Source organism: Leopardus geoffroyi, chromosome A1 (genome assembly GCF_018350155.1).
Source record: "Leopardus geoffroyi isolate Oge1 chromosome A1, O.geoffroyi_Oge1_pat1.0, whole genome shotgun sequence".
Classification (NCBI taxonomy): Eukaryota; Metazoa; Chordata; class Mammalia; order Carnivora; family Felidae; genus Leopardus; species Leopardus geoffroyi.
In genome coordinates this window covers 166,542,420-166,563,840 of record NC_059326.1, presented here as the reverse complement: position 1 = coordinate 166,563,840, position 21,421 = coordinate 166,542,420, and the positions used below count along the sequence as shown (strand labels likewise).

At 35.6% G+C, this 21,421-nt stretch overlaps 1 pseudogene; it reads left to right on the top strand.

Moving 5' to 3' along the window:
* The window catches only part of LOC123581202, a 50,432-nt pseudogene that overhangs the window by 16,156 nt on the left and 12,855 nt on the right, over window positions 1-21,421 (top strand).

The following is a 21,421-nucleotide window of genomic DNA, read 5'->3' as shown; positions in this document are numbered from 1 at the left end:
TCTAGATGGTATCTCATTGTGGTTTTCATTTGTATTTCCATAATGATAAGTGATGTTGAACATCTTTTCATGTGTCTGTTAGCTATCTGGGTTCTTCTCTGGAGAAGTGTCTATTCATGACTTTTGCCCATTTCTTCACTGGATTATTTGGTTTTTGTGTGTTGAGTTTGATTAGTTTTTATAGATTTTGGATACTAACCTTTTATCAGTATGTCATTTGCAAATATCTGCTCCCATTCCACCAGTTGCCTTTTAGTATTGCTGATTGTTTCCTTCACTATGCAGAAGCTTTTATCTTGATGAGGTCCCAAGGTTCACTTTTGCTTTGTTTCCTTTGCCTCTGGAGATATGTCTAGTAAGAAATTTCTCCAGCCAAGGTCAAAGAGGTTGCTGCCTATTTTCTCCTCTAGGCTTTTGATGATTCTGTATCTCACATGTAGCCTTTTCCTCCATTTTGAGTTTATTTTTATGTATGGTGTAAGAAAGTGGTCTAGGTTCATTCTTCTGCACTGCCAGCATTACCTTGATTCCAAAACCAAAGACCCCACTGAAAAGGAGAACCACAGACCAATTTCCCTGATGAACATGGATGCAAAAATTCTCAACAAGATATTAGCAAACTGAATCCAACAATACATTAAAAGAATTATTCACCACAATCAAGGGGGCTTTATTCCTGGTTTGCAGGGCTGGTTCAATATCCACAAATCAACCAATGTGATATATCACATTAATTAAAAAAAGAATCAGAACCATGTGACCCTCTCAATAGATGCAGAAAAGCATTTGACAAAATATGGCATCCTTTCTTGATAAAAGCCCTCAAGAAAATAGGGATTGAAGGAATATAACTGAAGATCATAAAGGCCATATACAAAAAACACACAGCTAATACCATCTTCAATGAGGAAAAACTGAGAGATTTCTTCCTAAGGTCAGGAACATAGCAGGGATGTCCCTTTTCATCACTGTTATTCAACAGAGCTTTAGAAGTCCTAGCCTTAGCAATCAGACAACAAAAAGAAGTAAAAGGCATTCAAAATCAGCAACAAAGAAGTCAAGCATTTACTCTTTATAGACTACATGATACTCTACATGGAAAACCCAAGTACTCCAAAAAACTGCTAGAACTGATACATGAATTCAACAAAGTTGCAGGATATAAAATCAATATACAGAAATCTGTGACTTTTCTATACACCAATAATGAAGCAGTAGAAAGAGAAATCAAGGAATTGATCCCATTTACAATTGCACCAAAACCATAAACTACCTAGGAATAAACTTAACCAAAGAGGTAAAAGATATATATGCTGAAAACTAATGAAAGCTTATGAAAGAGATTGAATAAGACACAAAGAAATGGAAAAACTTTTCATGCTCACGGATTGGTAGAACAAATATTGTTAAAATGTCAATACTACTCAAAGCAGTCTACATATTCAATGCAATCCTTATCAATATAACACCAGCATTATTCACAGAGCTAGGACAAACAATTCTAAAATTTTTATGCAAATTTTAGAAAAGACCCCAAAGAGCCAAAATAATGTTAAAAAAAGAAAACCAGGGGTGCCTGGGTGGCTCAGTCGGTTAAGCACCCGACTTCAGCTCAGGTCATGATTTCGCGGTCTGTGAGTTCGAGCCCCGCGTCGAGCTCTGTGCCAACAGCTCAGAGCCTGGAGCCTGCTTCAGATTCTGTGTCTCCCTCTCTCTCTGACCCTCCCCCATTCATGCTGTGTCATTCTCTATCTCAAAAATAAATAAACATTAAACAAAATTAAAAAAAAAAAAAAGAAAACCAAAGCAGGAGTCATCATAATTCTGGACCTTAAGCTGTACTACAAAGGTGTAATCATCAACACAGTATGGTATTGGCATAAAAACTGACACATAGATCAAGGGAACAGAATAAAGAACCCAGAAATCGATCCACAAATGTATGGCCAACTAATCTTTGACAAAGCATGAAAGAATATCCAATGGAAAAAAGACAGTCTCTTCAGCAAATGGTGCTGGGAAAACTGGACAGCGACATAAATTCTTCTTTCTAACTTATCTTTTAACTCAGGCAAAATCTCAGTAGGCAAATCACCCTGTAATGGGAACCAAGACTACCTCCTTTTGCAGTAGGAACTGCCCTGACACCATCCTCTGTGATTGACCCCAAGACAATGATCAACTTGACCTTTACTGCCTACCTGCACATACCCACCAGATCTTTGACCCACATTTTTCTTTTTTAAACCTAGAAATATTTTCAGCACTTTGGAAACAGTCCTGTGATGTTAGTCTTCTGTCTTCCAGGGTTAGCCTCACTGAAATAAATTCTTTTCTTGTTTCACCACCACTAGTCTCTCTGCCTTTGGATTTTGTCAGCAGCAAGTGGTGGAACCTGGTCTCATTGGGATCCCTGAAGCCAGATGCTACTGTATCCCTGGGCCATGGTTACATTATCTATGCAATGATCTCCTGAGAATCCATTAAAATAATAATGTAAAAATTACAAAATATTTACATAGTAACTCAAACAGAATATCAAATGGCCAATAAAAACCTTAAGATCTATTCAACTTCAGTAGTCACAAGGAAATGCAATTAATACTTCTGGATACATGTCCAACAATTGCTTTGTGCATGTGTGTGTGTTTCACGAAAAAGACACTTATAAAGATAGTGAAAGTCTTTTCATAGCTCAAACTGGAAATAACCCAACAATCCTCTTCACTGGGGTGAATAGATGAAGTGGTATAATCATACAATGAAATTTTATACAAAAGTGAAAGTGAACAACATACAATTACAAGAGTCTCACAAATATGTTGAATGAAAGAAGTGAGAAAAAAATTACACTACATGATTCCATTTACATGCATCTCAAATAAAGTAAAAATTAATCTATAGTGTTAGGTGTTAGGATAGTTATTCTGTGAGTGGAAACAGTGATGAAAGCACTTTATACACAGACTCTGGGGTACTTGCTTCTTGATCTGCATGCTGGCTACCCAACTCTGTTCAATTTGTGAAAAGTCGTTAAGCTGTGTACTGGTAGAGTGTTACTTTTATGTATGTGTTTTGTGAATATTTTTTTCAACTAAAAATATCTGTAAAATTAAATTTCAGAGATGGAATTAAATGTAGTGAAATGTGGTCCCTGAGTGCTCCAAAACATGAAAAGATTTTAAAAAGACATTGTTCATTGGTAGTAATACTATTAATAGAGGATACTCAATTATCCATATCAATTATGTATATATGTATACACAGGTATATATCCATATCTATCTAAGTAATCTATCTACCTATCTATATCCTTAATCATTAATTTATATGATTTGATTTAAGAATCAGTATTATTAGCATTACGATTATGGACTAGGAAAGAAAATTTTGGTGTTAAAACTTTTTGAAATTATAGAAATGTGTATATTTTTCTAATGTTTCATTTCAAAAATTGCATTTATCTAATTGGTTGTGCGAGAAAAAAAACAGTGTTAGCCTTAAATTTTCAAAGCAGGGGCGCCTGGGTGGCGCAGTCGGTTAAGCGTCCGACTTCAGCCAGGTCACGATCTCGCGGTCCGTGAGTTCGAGCCCCGCGTCGGGCTCTGGGCTGATGGCTCGGAGCCTGGAGCCTGTTTCCGATTCTGTGTCTCCCTCTCTCTCTGCCCCTCCCCCGTTCATGCTCTGTCTCTCTCTGTCCCAAAAATAAATAAACGTTGAAAAAAAAAAATTTAAAAAAAAAAAATTTTCAAAGCAAATAACCACAGTTCCTTCCAGTACTGGTGCTAAAATGAAAGAAATTTTCAATCTTATCTTCTGGGCAATAAGTCTCATAAAAAAAGCCATTTTTCTCTAATAACATTTACATATTTTACTTTCAGTATAAAAACTCAAATTTCATCTTTTTGAAAAAATGCAGTTTTATATGTAATTTTTTAAATTGATCCTTAAGCACTAAGAGCATGAAAAAAGTTGCCCTTAATACATATCCATTTGCTACAGGGAAGAAGTCTTTGTAGGTAAAAAAAAAAAAAAAAAGAAAGAAAGAAATGAAATAGAAATAAAGAAACTTCCTGGAATTGGACATAGCTTCTAAATGTTTTATTGTTTTGTAATATATTTTAATTCAACACTATTTTGAAAGTCACCAAGGTTTTAGTTTTCCAAAAATTTTAGATGTTGCCAGAAATTCTATGACAGTTCTTGGAAAATAAGGTGAATGAATTGGAAAGCTCCATTCTATTGCCTGAGAATCAAAAGGTCTAAGATGTTGGTTAAAGGAAAGGATTGAACCATAGTTTCATAAACTGTCTGCTTTTCCCTTCTGCTCCCCATGAGCTGTTAGCCAAAAGGAGAGTATAGACCACTTTCCTGGTAGCATTTCCATTTAAAAATATGAAATAAATAAATTATATGTATTTTACAATTATATATTTAATTGTAGTAAATAAATTAGAATCACAATCAAAGATGAAGCGATTCTTCCCAGGATAAGAGAAACACATTGTTAACCACAACTGTGGTAGGCAGAATAATAGCCCTCCAAAGATGTCCATGTCTTGATCCCTGGGACTAGGGAATATGTTCAGTACATGACAAGGAAAGCCAAACTTTTGACTAAAGGTTGCTAATTGCCAGGTAGGAGGATTCTTTTGGATTATCTAGGTGGGTTAAATGGAAAAGAACTTGGGTGGTAGTTGTTGGCTTTGAAGATGGAAGAGGCTCATCAGTCAAGGAATGTGGGTTGCCTCTAACAGCTGGAAAAGTTAAGAAATGGATTCCTCCAAAGACCCTCCCAAATGGAACACATCCTTACCAACACCTTGATTTTAACCTAGTGAGAAGTGAATTGGACTTGTAACCTACAGAACTTAAGATAATATTTTTTTGTTGTTTTAAGTCACTAAATATGTGGCAATTTGTTATATCAGCAACAGAAGATTAATACAACTCTTATGAGCTCTATTTTACAAGCAGCAAAACAGGGATGTTGTTACAGTCAACTCCTCAAACTGCATGGGCATGGTCTGGGCACCAGAACAAGTGTTCAGCAGTTTGTACAAAGCTGGGTAAAGAATCTCAAACTTATCCTGGTTTATAAAATATAAAACATGCTTCCACAAGCACATTGGTGTTGGAAAGCAAAAGAATATGCTTCACTGTGCACTGTTGGGGAACTGGCAAAACAAAGATTGGTTCCAACCAGAGCTGCTAATGCTGTCATTGAGGCCTGAAAAGCACCTGCTTACACATCATCTGCTTTAGTACCTCTGTCTCTAGTTATTGGGCAATGTTTCAAACAGTACATTTTGTGCCAATCCAAAGCAGATCTATCTGCATTTTCTGTAGATCAAGCTCTAAGATCAGAAGGTCATTGTTGACTAGCAATAACTCAGAAGTATTTTAATATGTGATTCAAGGAAAAAGATTGATCTTTGGAATATTGTTTGACATGGATTAATTCTTGCTGATGCAAAGGTAAATGAAGAACATGTAAAAGAAAAAGTTAAATTCCCCTTTTGCTGTAGCCTATAATTGTGTTCTCTCAGAATACAAATAAACCGAGGAAAGGAGGCTATCAGAGTCAAATATGTTGGAAAACTGCTTAAGTTCAGTCCTGCCAAAGTTGGCATCAGATTGAGCTGTCTCTGGTACTCTTTGCCAACAGCCAAAATGTAAGCCACAGAGAGAATAACTTCACATGGAGATCCTGAATCTGTAAAAATTGTTCATTCATAAATTGGCAAGAAGTAGATGGAGGAGACAGATTATATAGAATGAAATTCCAAGATGGGAGTGCATAATTACTGAACTATAATTTTAATGAAAAAATGTACAGATTTGTTACCAAGGTCTATATACAAATACAAAAGAGAAGAAGAAAATGTTGGGTTTATTCATATGCAGTGTATGAATCATTTTCAAACAGGGGTATTAATTTTGATAGTATAAGCCAAAGCGTAACATGGTCATTGGATTAACTGGATCCTTACAAAATAGGTCAGATTGTGAAGCTTGCTTCAGCAATTTTTTTTTCTCTCCTTTTGCAGTGATGCAAACTAGTGATGCAGGGGTAGACTGAGATAAAATGTCTGAGTGGAGTCTCTGTGAATCTAAATTTTTCCAGGTTCAAAACACTAGGGAAGTGAAAGTGACATTTATGTATTTTATAACTTATTTTCACTGTCTGATTATTTCAGATTGAATGGAGTTATGGAAATATGGGACCTTCTGACACCTCATGACTGATGAACTATAGCTCTGATTTTTATGATGATTGATTTTATTTTTCAATTGTTTTGATTTCTGAAAATTTAAACATCCACTTAGCGTGAGATTGATAATGGTTATTTGTCATGTAGAAAATCTGACTTAGATTTATGGAATTGCTTGACATATTTCAGACCTACTTATACATGTGAATCCCTATTATTTTGTTCATATATGAATTTGAAATAAAACAAGAATATCTGCTATTAGATTAGCATGAGAAGGGCAAGTTCTTATTATTGGTACCACAAATTCTAGTGATAAAAATACTGTAGTTTATTATATTACTCCCAGAAGAATGTGTGTGTGTGTGTGTGTGTGTGTTATTCCCCTCCATATAAGCCCCTCTAACAATATCAAATTAATTCAAGAATGACTGCTCTGAGGGGATGAACTACTATCAGCTCCTCAAATAAATTTTTAAACAGTCTTTGTGTGTAATAAAAAAAGAAGAATTCATTCTTGGCCCCAGCTGGCTAGCAGGCATTTATTATCTATGATACTTACACATGTCACTGTGAGTTCATCAAATCTAAAAGATTTTTCACTTTCACTTGAAATAATCATAGAAATTTTGAGTTGGAACTGACCCAAGACATAACCTTGCCTAACTACCCACCCAAAGTAGAAATTATCAATGTCAGTATCTCTGACAAGTGGTCATTCATTATAGATCTCAGATACTGTAAGTGACAAGAAACTCAGTGTTCTTTGAGTCAGGTCATTTCATTGTTGAATAGATCAGTTTTCTAAAAATATTGTCTTGTAAGGTAAGTAATCTGCATCTTCTTAATAATATCCATTTGTTCTTTATCCAGTCTCTGTAGCTCTAAGACTAATTTTAGCTGCTCGCATCTTTCTCTCGCCCTTGTCTCAACATTCCATTACTTTTAATTATATCTTTGCTCTTTTGGCATGTTCTCCATGTTGTTCACCATGTTTTGAATACATGCTGATTTTTCATGATATTCTTAAATTTTGACTTGAAAACAGTATTGTTACTATTTTAGTATAGACTTCAGGGTGAGATATTGGCTCTCAGTCTTTTGAAGGCAATTATTTCATCAAATACTATGTTTTTATTATTATTTAAATAGTTTTCTTTTCTTGGGCCTCAAAATAGACTTTTTATTTCATTTTATTCTGTTTGAATTCTATCCAAGCACACAGCTCCCCAACTACCAAAACCCTTTCTCTAACCCTCCATTCACACATTGTGTGCAATAGTTTTTTTTTTCAAGTGTATTTATTTTTTTGAAAGACACACGCACGCACACACACACACACACACACACACAGAGCAAGGCGGGTAGGGGCAGAGAGAGAGAGAGAGGGAAAGAGAGAATCCCAAGCAGGCTCTGCACTGACAGTGCAGGGCTCGATCTCACGAAATGTGAGATCAAGACATGAGCCAAAATCAAGAGTCAGCCACTCAACCGACTGAGCCACCCTGGTGCCCTGCAATTGTTTTTTTTTTTTTTTTTTTCTTTTTAACCATGAATCCAATACTTTACATTTCCCTAATGCCAGGGCATATAATTGTATTTTTTATTATTATTGTTTCTTGTAATGTGGTGGTAGTTATTCCTCCAGTGTAGTATAATCTTTTCAAACCTGGCTTCTGGATCTTCATCCAAGTCATCCATTAAAAAGAAAAAGTTTGATAAGAATGAGACCAAAGATTTTGTGGCATATTATGAGAAGTCTCTTTCCATTAATCATCCTTAATGTAGCATCTCTTTGATATGATATGTAAATCTTCTTGTTAATTGGATAAAAGTTACCCGAAAAAACCATAAGGTCATTAGAATTTCTAGGCATTTTCTCATTATACATGTTCTGACCTGAGCTTCAGCTCCTTTTAATGTGTTTGTTTTACCACTTTATATCGAAGGACATTTTATGCCCCATTTTATGTCATTAGGGATGATGTACTCTACTATTTATTTATTTATAAAACGTGTTTAATTAAAATTACCCAGATCTCTTAGGAACTGTTTCTGCAGTCTAACAATCCCCAGCTTCTACTACCTTAGATTAATAAGTAGGCTATCTGTGAGTACTTACACACAGTTAGAATGTGATATAAGAATAAAGACTTAAAACAGTGAGCAATAATCATGATGAGACATACTCGGAGCTTTGGAGAGAAGTTACCTGAGTTTACGAATTCAACCAGTTGGATCAATATATGGCACATGCTGAGATTCACAGTGTCTTTTTTCTCTATAACACTTTAAGATGGTCTCACTCAAGCATACCCTTCAGAAATCTATTAGCTTACCAAGAACATAAATGGAAAGCACATACCTAAAACAAGATGAAACAAAACAGAATCCTAGGTTACAAAGGAAATTTGCTGAGGACATTAATATTATTACTATTATTTATTTCAGGTATCATTTCTGTGGCTGTTTGTTTTAAAGACAAAATATTGTATTAGGAGGGGAAAGTAAGCCTGCATTTAATTTAAATCTTGTCCTAATCCATGCATATATCAAAAACTGAAAACAGGATTTAACCTTTAACCATTCCCCTTAAACAAAAAATAATTACAGAACAGAAGCTTGTAAGGAAATTGGAAAGAAATGAGTAGTACACACTTGTTAAATCCCAAAACTAACATTTTAGAGCAGCCTTACATTGGATAAGATAGGTGTAAATACATTATTATAATAAAATAAGAGAAGAGCCAGAACATAAGTCTAGACAGGAGACAGTAGTAAATACTTAAATAGATTGTATCTCAATCTTGGCTTCATGAGGTACAAAATGCCTGAGTCAAGGACTGTTCCTTCCCCAAACCTCAAACATCTGAGAAAACAGTGTTTAAAAGCAAGAGTGAGAACCTGAAACCAGAATCTGAGCAACAGGAGAGGATGCTTGTTCCCCTTTAAACAATGAGAGAGGGCCTCTGGAAGGAGAGAAAAATGGATTCTGAAACCTGGGGATCCAACTCCATCTGTGTGAGCTTGGGTTACTCTCCACTTCCTACTCTCTCCAAGCTATAATTCTTTTCCTAGCCCTCTTTTGTTCTTCCTTGTCTTCCTCCTTCCTTTAATCCTCCCTTTTCCTTTTCTTCATCAATATTATCCTAAATTCCTGCTAGGAACTTTTCCAAGTCTTAAAAATATGCAGATGAAGAACTGTAATTTTGGTGAAAATGGGGGAAAAAGGGCAATAGGAAGGGATCGTTCATTTATGTAGAATCTACCTTACACACCTCATTTTGCTCCACTGTCACAATAAGACTGGTTCTAACACATGTGGAAACTAGGACTCACAATTTTTAAGTTACCAGAAGCTTGGATGTAACTAAACAAATTATCTTTCAACTCAGAAAATAAAGAAATCAGCAACCTTAATAGTGTGGAGATGTTATTAATGAGTTATAGGAGGAAAACACCCAGTGAAATTTAGGTATGTGTGCTAGGGACAGGGGAGGATGGAATGGTCACAAAAGGTTTGGTGATGGTGATGGGAACCTACATTTGAGGGAGTACATTAAATCTATGGATAATATGGGAAATGGAGATCTGGGCACAGCAAGCTGTAATTGCCAAGGCACAGAACCATGAGAAAACATTGGCCATTTGATGAACCGTAATTTATGACATATACCTGCATCACAGGATACATGGCAGGAATGGTAGTCACAGAGCTTGAATAGAATTCAGGAACAAGATGAAGAAAGATCTGGTAAAATATGGTACTAAATTTAAGCTTTAACAAAGGCAGTGGTAATCCACATACAGATTTTTAGCAGAGTAATTGCGCAATCAGATTGCACTTCTAAAATTTACTCAGAAATAATGAGGAATGGAGAAAAATAGTTTAGGAGAGAAATGATGATGAGTACTGAAGCATGGTAGTAAATGTTGGCAGCACTTTGAGAGATATTCTGGAGTAACTAATTTTGTGCCCAGCACAGCCCTTTTTAGAGTAATAGACAGACAGATGGCACTTATAAAACCTTGATGCGTGGTGATTAGTCTCTACATTTATATATATTTTTAATGAGTAAGAGGGAAGAGTTGGCATCTGTATATTATAGCAGCACATTGCTTTTAAAATAACATACATTTTCAAAGATTCTACTAGTAATGCAAAGCAGATTAATTTTTCACCTGAATGTATTGCCAATTGCATGTGCACCATACATCTGCTTATATTCCACATGCTTCCCACGTGAATCATGGTCTTTGTGCCGCACAGACAAAAAAGTTTGACAAAGTAGATTTTAATGACATCTAATGTATTTTCTTTACATAGTAACTTTCCGTTACAAATCAGTTCTCTTCAAGATTAATCTCTAATTAAACAAACCTAAAATAAAAAGTAGTTATAATTCATCTACTACGGTATGTTTTGCTGTCCTAGGAAAACTAAAAAAAAATTCATCTGTTTAACAACCTTAAAGTATAGCCCATGGTCAAACACCACTCTCTATTTCTATTTTGGTTCCATGGAATTCCTCAGTTATTAAAAGGAACTTTTAATAACTTTGCTTTGTACTATTCCAAATTTTATCCGTAGCTACCTAAAGTTTTTCAGCCCCTGAACTTGATCCTGGTTAAAGTCTGATTGTTATTTTCATATCAATATGCTTCCTCTCATTGCAAAGTGAAGTAGAGATTTGTAGGTGCTTTTGTATAAGAATGTATTTCATCCTATTCATTTATTTTCTTTTCCCCTTGGTATTAGATATTCCTAAATGCAAAACATCTTTTTTTTTTTGCATCATTGTATTTATGGATGTTGTTTTCATTCACCTGCCCCATGTTTTTTTGTTTAACGTATTTCACATATGGTTGTAAATCCTGAGTCTGTCCTCTTCTAAGCCCAGTATCCTTTGACCTACCTTCTAAATTTTGTTTTCTCATTTAGTTTTCTACACAAAACATGCTCAAAACAATCTGTTCTTCCCTTAGTACTTGTATCACTTTATTTCTTTTTTTTTTTATATGCACTTTTAATTTTAAGTCCTCGTATTTTCCTTCAATATTATTGCACCATCTGCCTTTTGCCATTTTGGAATACAGTACACAAAAGTTCCTCTCTGTTGTATTTTTATCTATACTTCAGACCAAGTATGCTCATTATACAGTACATTTTTCTGCCTTTAAAACAAATAGCCAAACCTATAAAATAGGCCCTATTGTTGTCCTCCATCACCATGGTTATTGCAGCTTTCTATTCTAAGTTTTTTGGGAAAAAAGTAAAACACTAAGAAATACTGAGCCCAGATATAAAGGTCTTGGAGCACAGTGTACACAGATGCTCAATAACTGTGTGTTTCCGGAGTTACACATGTAGAAAGGCAGGGGCTGGGAAGAATTGTGACTGAAATCTGTAAAGCATGAGCAGTGTGAACTGACAAAAATTCAGCCTTTCCTTCTTTCTTGTTCTGCCAACGGATAAACTTACTGAGACAGAAAAATAACCATGTACTTCATTATGGTAATCAATAAGAATTTTTGTTGAAAATGTATTGTGTGCAGAGCGCTGCTCTAGATCCTTGGGGATATAAAGAGTTATAAAACACAGATCCTGCTGTTAAGTGTCTTTAATTTAGATGAAGAGTTAATATTTATATGATATATAAAACATATTTTTTGGATCCAGAAAAGAAGGCAAGGGAATATTTCACTTATTATAAAAACCAGACTGATGGGAAGTTAAACTTTCTGATGAGTTCACATGATGTTTCCACTTTTCTTTGCTCTGTGCAGTTTTCTAGTCTTCTTTAGGGAAAAACTTCAGGCTTAGCTATACCCAGACTTGGCTGTAATGTAGGGGAGGGGAATTCTGTTAAACATACACACATGTGCATGCATGTGCATACTTACGAGTACAGCTATGATATCTTTAGGTAAACTTATATGAATTCATTTTCTCTGATCAGCTGAGCAGTTCAATGGAGATAAATAAATCATAATTCTATGGATAGAATAAGCAGCATTAATATATTTCTAATTTATATGGGCATAGCATAAGTTAAGATTGCCCATCTCTATATAGATATTGTAGAATAAACAAATGAATTATAAACAAAATAAAATCAAAGTTACATCTTCATAATACTTTCATAAAAATTATTTTAAAAGGGTTTAATATAAAAATGAAACTATAAAGTGTATTAAAATGTTGGCAAATGTTTAGAAGAGAGTATTGCTAAGTATCCAAAACCTTCTACTTGAAAAATATATGTAATAACTTTTTTTTTGCTTTTCATATTAAAGTTTTTACAAACAAATAAAGTGAGCATGTCATAGCATTCAATGAAAGAATTAGGAACTCATCTCTGTAGTAAGATCTTAGCGTTTGTCTTTTTTTTCTCTCTAGTTCTCTATTTCACTACATCTATAATTTAGCTATCCATATATCTGTATAGAAAGACATGTCTTTTTTTTTTAAGTTTATTTATTTATTTATTTTGAGAGACAGAGAGAGTGCGAGCGGGGGAGGGGCAGAGAGAGAAAGAAACCAAGGAGGTTCCACACCACTGTCAGCACTGAACCAGAAGCCAGGGCTGGACCTCATGAACCATGAGATCATGACACAAGAGCAGAAATCAAGAGTCAGATGCTTAATTGACTGAGCCACCCGGGCGCTCCAAAAATGTCTTTAGGGTAATCTGGTGAAGTATAACTTGGTGTAGTTTTTATTTTTTCTCTATTTTTTCCTTTGTTTTCTAAATTTTTTACAAAAACTAGATATTGGTATCTTTACAATAACCAGAAGGAGTGGCAGTTTTGTGCATAAATTTCCATAGTCTTCTAGAAAACTAATTGTGTCAAACTATTTTAAGAAATTTAAAATGAAGTAATCCTCTAGAGGCTTTTATTTATTTGCGTGACTCTGTCCTAAGGAATCAGTCAGACATAATCAAAGATTATTCACACAAATAGATTAATATCAGAATTACTGAGAAGCATTTGGAAAGAATCTAATTGCAAACAATAGGAAAATGCTTAAATATTGTTTGAAATAATCATGAGACGGCATATTCTGCAACCTGTTAAATATTTAATGATCTGTTCACAATATAAGATGAAAATAAATAAATACAACTACTACATACGACGTAATATCAATATTGGCTCCTACACAGACACACATTCAGGCCCACAGAGCATTTATACATTCAAAGCATAGCACCAAAAGGAAATACATTAATATAGGAGTACTTCCAGTAGGATTTTTTGTTCTTTATGCTTTTTTATATTTTAAAATATTCCGCAATGGAATCCTATTGATATTTATAACCAGTTAAAAGGATAAATGGTACAGAACTTTAAGGTAGGTGTCAATGTTTTTATTAGGTTTTGTGGGAATGGATGTAAGAAAAGTGGTGGGTGTTTTCTTGATGGTCCAGACATGTAATTATGAAAGCAAGACAGAAGAAATAAGAAAATGGAAATATGTAGTTAGCTCCCTGTGGGTGTGTGAATTTCTTAACTACTAGAAAATACACACTAAGCAGGTTTTTGTGGTTGGAAGATAGATTCATAATTTAAGAATGAGGATGTTGGAAGCTACTCAGAAGTCATTTGACTTCCAGCAGAACTAGATGAACACTGGTATTGTATTGTCTTGTGGCTGAAAGAATAGCCTGGAGGAAGTTATCCTGAGTAATTTCCATGTGCTCTGTTTATGTTGTGGCCTGCCAGAGCATTTTCTGTAAGTACTGTCATGAGTCTGGAGTGCCAGCAGGCACTGATGCATGTTCCAAGATGCTAGATTCACAGATTAGACACACAGCATACATATCAAATTCTGATGAGCATCTCACTAATGATGCTTTCAACATTATGTAAGTACCAAGAGGTTCAAGAAAAGAAGAAAAGAAGCCCTGCTTATTTCCCTAAATACAAGAAGAATTTATGCTGCTGTGTTCTTAAATAATTCCAGGTTTTATAGTGTAATTTTGAGATTTAGCAAAAATAAGTGGACAGGAAAAGACAGGAAGCAAGGATCAGTAGATTCTTTCCACTTGTCCCAAGTAACAAAACAGATTCAATCTGGCTCTAATAGAATCGTATATTTGAGTGAAAAATTACGATGAATTTCAAATAGTCCTTGATTAAAAATCCTGAGGTAAAATCCAGTTTTCTGATTTCTACTTGTGTGACATTGTTATTTAACCCCTCAATTGCAGTTCCCTTTTCTGTAAAAGAAGAGTAATAAAATCTACTTTATAAGGCTGGTATGGACTAAAAATGAGATTGTTGTGTTGGAAGTGCAATGCAAAACATTAAATACATATAGCACTGTTGGTTCTCCATCACCCTTTCTTTTTTAATTAACATCTGTTGTCAGTAATATAATGGAACTTTATATCAGATGTCTATGTGTTCAATTCCTAGAATAGTCACTTATTAACTGGGTTAATACCTGGGTTTCAATGTTTTCATCTATAAAATGGAATAATATTATCTATGTAAACCATAAGACGACTGAAAGTACTGAATAGAATATGGTGACATTTTATACACTATCATTTATTTGCATGCAATTATCACAACTTCCTAAAAAGCCTGTATTATCAGAGAAAGTAGGTAAATTTCACAGGATCACAAAAGTGATAAGAAGTAAATGGCAGTACTTAACACCAAGTCTTTTTAACATCAAAGACTTTCTGATTTTTTTAATACTGCTACCTTATGATCCCGGTGTCTAGAAGCCACCCCAACTTATGCTTCGAGGTGGCTGCATTGTATTGGATAAATTTCTCTGGATTTCTGTGTCATCATCTGTAACATAAGAAGCTGTACTAAATTCATTCTTTGCAATCTGGATTCATTTGAGGCTATGGGTTCCTCCAATCTTATCAGAAGCAACTTTATGGGAAATTGAAACAAACTAGAAGGTTCCATCTCACCAGCTCCTTCAGAAAGAACAACTTTTCTATTATCTCTTTTATTTTCTTATTTGTATGCTATGATTTCATTTGTAAAAATACTGCATTGTTAAAGGCAAGCTTGAGACTGCCCGGTTAGATATTCTCTATTTATTCTATAATGTCTAACTCTAATTAAATATATTAAAGGGCCATCGATTAGTCAGAAGTTCAGAATAAGTAAAAGATAAGTAAGCAAATGAATATTTAACTGTAGAAATGTTTACCTAGAAGATATGCTGAATAAGAATATAAAGATGGAGCAAATTTGGGGACAGTTGCTTGTGCTGCTATTTCTAATAAAAATTAAGTACTTGGATCAAAAAAGCAAAAAAAGAAGATTAATTAAACTATTTGAACATGTCTAACAGAGTAGTAGACAGCTTAATAAGTATATTAATAAATATAATAGCAACCAAAAAAAAAAGACTTGGAATCAACCAATTAAAAAGCAGATGTTCCAGGAGTACCTACAAACCAAGCAAAGTGCGATAAAGCATGAAGAAGCATAATCAAATATTCACCAAAGTCACTGATAAAACCTGTCCTGATCATTCATGGACAGATGATTGATGCAACCAGAGAAACAAGAAGGCATCTCTAGGGACCTTGAAGTTCACAGCTAGAATTTGAAGGCTGTAAACAAAGATATGAAAATTTCATCCCATCTTCTGATTGATTCACTCATTCATTCAGTGGTACACTCAACACACACTTATTAAAAATGATATAGTAAATGAATAACTGGTGGAAAAGTTATTGAATAGTCAAATTAGCTTTCTGTAACTATTATTTATAATATCATATTAATACACTCTCAGGAAAAGGACAGAATTCATCTAAAATAGATGAAAGGTAACATTTGAGGAAAGATTCAATAATGCAATGAGAGAAATTTAAAATAACGTGTGTGTGTGTGTGTGTGTGTGTGTGTGTGTGTGTAGGGGAGTGCCTGGTAAATGAATAAAACCATATGCTATGGGGAATAACCTGTTATTGTCTAATCCTGTCCATCTCCCTTACTGCTACCTGAGACATATTCTCTACCTTGGTGTTCTAACTGGTCTCTATGCTTCTCTTTGACCCCTGACTATTCCTTGCCAACAAAGAAACAAAAATGGGCCTTTTAAAACCAAAAAGATTATATCTTGGCCCTACAGTAAGCCTCCTAAGGTATACTATCCTACAGAGATGCTCTACCTATACGCCCTGCTCTCTTCAATCTCCTTTTTTGCCACTGCCCTCTGTCCATAAATACTGACCCATGGACTTTGGTCTGTTTCTCAAATATCTCAAGTCAATCCAGTCTTAAGGCTTTTCTACCACTTATTCCAGCTGAGCTGAACTCTTCTTCCTGTCATCTTTCTAAGGGAGAGTTCATTCTATGGAGAACTCATTCTAACCTAAGCTTACCTGTGATTTTCTCAGAATGTTTTGCTGGCCATCAGATCTGAACTAGTCCCTTAGACACTTTCTGTGTCATCACTCTAACTTTCTGCAGGACCTGTGAGATTATAGTTTGTATCTTACTGAGTCGCTATATTCACTAGGTCTAGCTGTTGCCTGGTAAATGCTTAATATCTATTTATCTATTGAGATGTGTAAATAAATGTGTATATACTACAAAAAAGCCAATTGTCAAGGTTATTTCCAGTCCAAAATAATTGAAGAGTGTCAGAAACAATATCAATGGCTTAAGATTATTATTATAGGTGCTTGAAATATGTAAAGTAAACAATGTTTATCTAAAATTTTCACCTAAACAGGGGAACCTAGGTGGCTCAGTTAGTTAAGTATCCTACTCTCGATCTCGGCCCAGGTCATGATCTTAGGAGTTCGTGAGTTCGAGCCCCGCATCAGGATCTGTGCTGAGAGTGAGGAGCCTGTTTACAATTCTGTCTCCCTCGCTCTCTGCCCCTCCCCTGCTCACGTTCACACTCTGAAAAATAAATAAACATTAAAAAAATAAAAATGAATAAAATTTTCACCTAAACAATGTTTTCTCACAATTGTTACAAAGACTTGGTGATATGCTTTTGTCTAAGAAACATCAGTGAAAGAACATTTCATATTAGAAAAAGATCTAATACAGAGGCAAGGAAAGGAGGATAAAATGGTCTGTATACTTGTATACATTTAATCATAAATGCTTTTCATATAATCATAAAAGCAATTCTGGAATATTATAAAATATGTTTATCCCTGGGGCACCTGGGTGGATCAGTCAGTTAAGTGTCCGACTTTGGCTCAGGTCATGATCTCGCAGTTCATGAGTTCGAGTCCCACGTAAGGCTCTGCGTTGACAGCTCAGAGTTTGGAGCCTGCATCAGATTCTCTGTCTCCCTCTCTCTCTGCCCCTCCCCCATTCACACTCTGTCTCTCTCTTTCTGTCTCTCAAAAATACATAAACATTAAAAAATTTTAAAAATATATTTTTTATCCGTGTTTATCAAATACTAGAACTGAGACCCAAAGAAACCAAGGGGCAAGCTTGATGACATAGAGCTAATGATGGAGGTATTACTTAATTCATGTTCATCTAATTTAAAATGACATTCCATCAAACCAGATTAGAAACATCCTTGAAAATGCATTTTTAAAGCAACAAACCACTTCCTTAAAATCAAGATCTTATATGGAAGCCTAATATGTAAAACAAACCAAAACAAAAGGGAAAAACTCTTCTATTTGTATAGATTCTACTGAGAGCTTAATTTCCTTTCCAGAGCAGCTCACATGTTTCCTTTTTTGTTTTCATATGTTCAAGCAGATTTAGTCAAATCTAAAAGGCTTAGATATCAGTCTGTCTTCTAAAAGTCACTCCATCTGCACAGTCTCTATATTTCTCTGTTGATTTCATTGACTTCTCTGAAATTTATTTAGAGGAAGAAAATAGAGACAAAGATATTGTTGAGAGGAGGAGATTTGTTTTAATTTGTTGTTTTTTTAGAGTTTTAAAAATTTTTAAGAGGAGACTTGTTTTAAGGCTGTATTTGTTCAGTTTTACTTGGACTACATGTTCATTTAGGATACTTTTAAGTAGGCTGATGGAGGGGGTGCTACATGACTGCTGATTAATTTTGTAGTTAATTTCCAGTTTACATTATAAATTTAAAGTCATTACAACCTCCAGATACTGATCAGAGAGAAAAATAGATACATACATACATACATACATACACACATGTACTGATAATCCATTCTTCTTGTTTCAATGTATATTCCCCAATCATAACTGTAATTTTTATTTTTTTGGAATTCCCAGTTACTGACCCAAAAAGAAAATTTGAGAATGAGAAACATCTACCTCCTGAATCAACCAAGAAGATTGCTGGCTGCACAGTTGTTCCTGGCATGGACAGCTTAAATGCAATGCACAAAATTAGGGTACGGTTGCCTGTTTTATGCCCTTACTGGGGAAATTAAGATATTGGATCCCAGCAAGGGTCTGCATGGTTGTACTGGTGGTAAAACGATGGCTCATATGGAGGGTCACATGCCAGGCTGAGCTGAATATTTTGCCTATGCGCAGTTGTGCTCCTCCCTACTACAGACCTTCCAGGCCTCATCATTCCCATGTCATTTGCTAGCCATGTCATTTGAAGCTCTATTTTAGAACTGTCTCAGGAATCCACTATGTCACAGGCAGACATCTCAAACACATTCATTTTCTTTGCCTGTACCCAGGGTTTACATTTTCTCAACTAAACCCTCCAATTCCCCCCCCCCCCAAATTATTTGATCGTAGTCCTTTCTCCAACAAGAAGCTACCTGGAGGGGCGCCTGGGTGGCGCAGTCGGTTAAGCGTCCGACTTCAGCCAGGTCATGATCTCACGGTCCGTGAGTTCGAGCCCCACGTCGGGCTCTGGGCTGATGGCTCGGAGCCTGGAGCCTGTTTCCGATTCTGTGTCTCCCTCTCTCTCTGCCCCTCCCCCGTTCATGTTCTATCTCTCTCTGTCCCAAAAATAAATAAACGTTGGAAAAAAAAATAAAAAAAAAAAAGAAGCTACCTGGATAGCTTTCTAATAACAGTACAAACATCTAGGAAACTAGCGCCTGTTTCTTATATATTAAAAATAACTTACCTCTCATTGTGATCAAGGGGAAATTTCTGGCTTCTCTCTCACATAAATATTGGGAAAAACATACTTTCTGGAGGGTTACCTCACTGCCCTATTCTTTTATTTTATTTTTTTTTCAATATATGAAATTTATTGTCAAATTGGTTTCCATACAACACCCAGTGCTCATCCCAAAAGGTGCCCTCCTCAATACCCATCACCCTCAGGTTGTTCTCAGTTTTTAACAGTCTCTTATGCTTTGGCTCTCTCCCACTCTAACCTCTTTTTTTGTTCCTTCCCCTCCCTCATGGGTTTCTGTTAACTTTCTCATGATCCACATAAGAGTGAAACCATATGGTATCTGTCTTTCTCTGTATGGCTTATTTCACTTAGCATCACACTCTCCAGTTCCATCCACGTTGCTACAAAAGGCCATATTTAATTCTTTCTCATTGCCACGTAGTATTCTATTGTGTATATAAACCACAGTTTCTTTATCCATTTATTAATTGATGGACATTTAGGCTCTTTCCACAATTTGGCTATTGTTGAGAGTGCTGCTATAACCATTGGGGTACAAGTGCCCCTATGCATCAGTACTCCTGTATCCCTTGGATAAATTCCTAGCAGTGCTATTGCTGGGTCATAGGGTAGGTCTATTTTTAATTTTCTGAGGAACCTCCACACTGCTTTCCAGAGCGGCTTCACCAATTTGCATTCCCACCAACAGTGCAAGAGGGTTCCCGTTTCTCCACATCCTCTCCAGCATCTATAGTCTCCTGATTTGTTCATTTTGGCCACTCTGACTGGCGTGAGGTGATACCTGAGTGTGGTTTTGATTTGTATTTCCCTGATAAGGAGCGACGCTGAACATTTTTTCATGCGCCTGTTGGCCATCCGGAAGTCTTCTTTAGAGAAGTGTCTATTCATGTTTTCTGCCCATTTCTTCACTGGGTTATTTGTTTTTCGGGTGTGGAGTTTGGTGAGCTCTTTATAGATTTTGGATACTAGCCCTTTGTCTGATATGTCATTTGCAAATATCTTTTCCCATTCCGTTGGTTGCCTTTTAGTTTTGTTGGTTGTTTCCTTTGCTGTGCAGAAGCTTTTTATCTTCATAAGGTCCCAGTAATTCATTTTTGCTTTTAATTCCCTTGCCTTTGGGGATGTGTCGAGTAAGAGATTGCTACGGCTGAGGTCAGAGAGGTCTTTTCCTGCTTTCTCCTCTAGGGTTTTGATGGTTTCCTGTCTCACATTCAGGTCCTTTATCCATTTTGAATTTATTTTTGTGAATGGTGTGAGAAAGTGGTCTAGTTTCAACCTTCTGCATGTTGCTGTCCAGTTCTCCCAGCACCATTGGTTAAAGAGACTGTCTTTTGTCCATTGGATGTTCTTTCCTGCTTTGTCAAAGATTAGTTGGCCATACTTCTGTGGGTCTAGTTCTGGGGTTTCTATTCTATTCCATTGGTCTCTGTGTCTGTTTTTGTGCCAATACCATGCTGTCTTGATGATGACAGCTTTGTAGTAGAGGCTAAAGTCTGGGATTGTGATGCCTCCTGCTTTGGTCTTCTTCTTCAAAATTCCTTTGGCTATTCGGGGCCTTTTGTGGTTCCATATGAATTTTAGGATTGCTTGTTCTAGTTTCGAGAAGAATGCTGGTGCAATTTTGATTGGGATTGCATTGAATGTGTAGATAGCTTTGGGTAGTATTGACATTTTGACAATATTTATTCTTCCAATCCATGAGCACGGAATGTCTTTCCATTTCTTTATATCTTCTTCAACTACCTTCATAAGCTTTCTATAGTTTTCAGCATACAGATCTTTTACATCTTTGGCTAGATTTATTCCTAGGTATTTTATGCTTCTTGGTGCAATTGTGAATGGGATCAGTTTCTTTATTTGTCTTTCTGTTGCTTCATTGTTAGTGTATAAGAATCCAACTGATTTCTGTACATTGATTTTGTATCCTGCAACTTTGCTGAATTCATGTATCAGTTCTAGCAGACTTTTGGTGGAGTCTATCGGATTTTCCATGTATAATATCATGTCATCTGCAAAAAGCGAAAGCTTGACTTCATCTTTGCCAATTTTGATGCCTTTGATTTCCTTTTGTTGTCTGATTGCTGATGCTAGAACTTCCAGCACTATGTTAAACAACAGCGGTGGGAGTGGGCATCCTTGTCGTGTT